Source organism: Littorina saxatilis, linkage group LG6 (genome assembly GCF_037325665.1).
Source record: "Littorina saxatilis isolate snail1 linkage group LG6, US_GU_Lsax_2.0, whole genome shotgun sequence".
In the NCBI taxonomy this organism is placed as follows: Eukaryota; Metazoa; Mollusca; class Gastropoda; order Littorinimorpha; family Littorinidae; genus Littorina; species Littorina saxatilis.
This window is the reverse complement of record NC_090250.1, coordinates 20,553,169-20,555,668: the sequence shown is the minus strand read 5'-3', so window position 1 is coordinate 20,555,668 and position 2,500 is coordinate 20,553,169. Positions and strand designations below refer to the sequence as shown.

Here is a 2,500-nt window from a genome sequence, read left to right as displayed (position 1 = left end):
ACACATGCACGCACACACACACACACACGCACACACACACAGACAGACACACATGCACGCACACACACACACACACACACACACACATAGTTGACCAATGAGCCTAAGATCTCCATCCCTTTGTAAATAAAATATATCCCAAAAACATATTCTGAATATATAATTCTTTATTGATCTTCAATATGATCCCAAAGTAGAAACTCTAATAATAATCATCTTTTTGTAAATGTCGCCCAGCACACATCATCCAAGCACAACAGTTCTGCTATGTGTCAGCTACACTAACCATCAAAAGAAACGCTAGGTTTAAGTTCCAACCGCCCCCTGTCATTACCAGATGTCAGGCAAAAACACAAGAACAAGGAACAACAAGTCGCGTAAGGCGAAAATACAACATTTAGTCAAGTAGCTGTCGAACTCACAGAATGAAACTGAACGCAATGCAACGCAGCAAGACCGTATACTCGTAGCATCGTCAGTCCACCGCTCATGGCAAAGGCAGTGAAATTGACAAGGAGAGCGGGGTAGTAGTTGCGCTGAGAAGGATAGCACGCTTTTCTGTACCTCTTTTTATATTTAGTCAAGTTTTGACTAAATATTTTAACATCGAGGGGGAATCGAAACGAGGGTCGTGGTGTATGTGCGTGTGTGTGTGCGTGCGTGCGTGTGTGCGTGTCTGTGTGTGTGTGTGTGTGTAGAGCGATTCAGACTAAACTACGGGACTGATCTTTATGAAATTTGACATGAGAGTTCCTGGGTATGAAATCCCCGAACGTTTTTTTCATTTTTTTGATAAATGTCTTTGATGACGTCATATCCGGCTTTTCGTGAAAGTTGAGGCGGCACTGTCACGCCCTCATTTTTCAACCAAATTGGTTGAAATTTTGGTCAAGTACTCTTCGACGAAGCCCGGGGTTCGGTATTGCATTTCAGCTTGGTGGCTTAAAAATTAATTAATGACTTTGGTCATTAAAAATCAGAAAATTGTAAAAAAAAATAAAAATTTATAAAACGATCCAAATTTACGTTTATCTTATTCTCCATCATTTGCTGATTCCAAAAACATATAAATATGTTATATTCGGATTAAAAACAAGCTCTGAAAATTAAATATATAAAAATTATTATCAAAATTTTTTTTTCGAAATCAATTTAAAAACACTTTCATCTTATTCCTTGTCGGTTCCTGATTCCAAAAATATATAGATATGATATGTTTGGATTAAAAACACGCTCAGAAAGTTAAAACGAAGAGAGGTACAGAAAAGCGTGCTATCCTTCTCAGCGCAACGAATACCCCGCTCTTCTTGTCAATTCCACGTGCACTGCCTTTGCCACGGGCGGTGGAGTGACGATGCTACAAGTATACGGTCTTGCTGCGTTGCGTTGCGTTCAGTTTCATTCTGTGAGTTCGACAGCTACTTGACTAAATATTGTATTTTCGCCTTACGCGACTTGTCGTTTTAACTTTCTGAGCGTGTTTTCAATCCAAACATATCATATCTATATGTTTTTGGAATCAGGAACCGACAAGGAATAAGATGAAAGTGTTTTTAAATTGATTTCAAAAATTTAATTTTGATCATAATTTTTATATTTTTAATTTTGAGAGCTTGTTTTTAATCCAAATATAACATATTTATATGTTTTTGGAATCAGAAAATGATGGAGAATAAGATGAACGTAAATTTGGATCGTTTTATAAAAAATTTTTTTTTTTACAATTTTCAGATTTTTAATGACCAAAGTCATTAATTAATTTTTAAGTCACCAAGCTGAAATGCAATACTGAAGTCCGGGCTTCGTCGGAGATTACTTGACCAAAATTTCAACCAATTTGGTTGAAAAATGAGAGCGTGACAGTGCCGCCTCAACTTTCACGAAAAGCCGGATATGACGTCATCAAAGACATTTATCAAAAAAATGAAAAAAATGTCTGAGGATATCATACCCAGGAACTCTCATGTCAAATTTCATAAAGATCGGTCCAGTAGTTTAGTCTGAATCGCTCTACACACACACACAGACAGACAGACACACATACACCACGACCCTCGTCTCGATTCCCCCCTCTATGTTAAAACATTTAGTCAAAACTTGACTAAATGTAAAAACCACAACAAAGAACAAGTACCTTCAAAAACTGTATTCGTTCAAACCAATCTACTTTGATAGCTTTCACACGTTTCTGTTTCTAAAACGAAACCTTTAGCTCTATTCTCACATTCTTCCACCAAATAATTCCCAATACTGCTAAGAAAAGTCCAAAACAGATCCAGAAAGACTGCTTACGTCTCTAAATCAAGAATCAATCTTCCTTGGTTTTGTTATTCCCAAACCTGGGAAAATATGACAAAAGAAAAAAAACAAGAACCACAAAAGACGTACTTATATACGGTGGTGTATAGGTGTCATTATGTCTGTATGTCTGTCTGTATGCCTGCCTGCCTGCCTGCATGCCTGTCTGTCTGTCGTGTCTATCTGTCTGTCTGTCTCTATC

At 37.4% G+C, this 2,500-nt stretch overlaps 1 protein-coding gene and 1 long non-coding RNA gene across 2 annotated transcripts in view; both read left to right on the top strand.

Annotated features, from left to right (window-relative positions):
• Window positions 1–2,500, top strand: part of LOC138968738 (folate receptor gamma-like) — a 376,265-nt gene that overhangs the window by 262,260 nt on the left and 111,505 nt on the right. The gene's annotated exons all lie outside the window — the stretch shown is intronic.
• LOC138968740 (uncharacterized) overlaps window positions 1–2,500 on the top strand; it is a 330,336-nt gene that overhangs the window by 271,616 nt on the left and 56,220 nt on the right. The window lies entirely within an intron of this gene.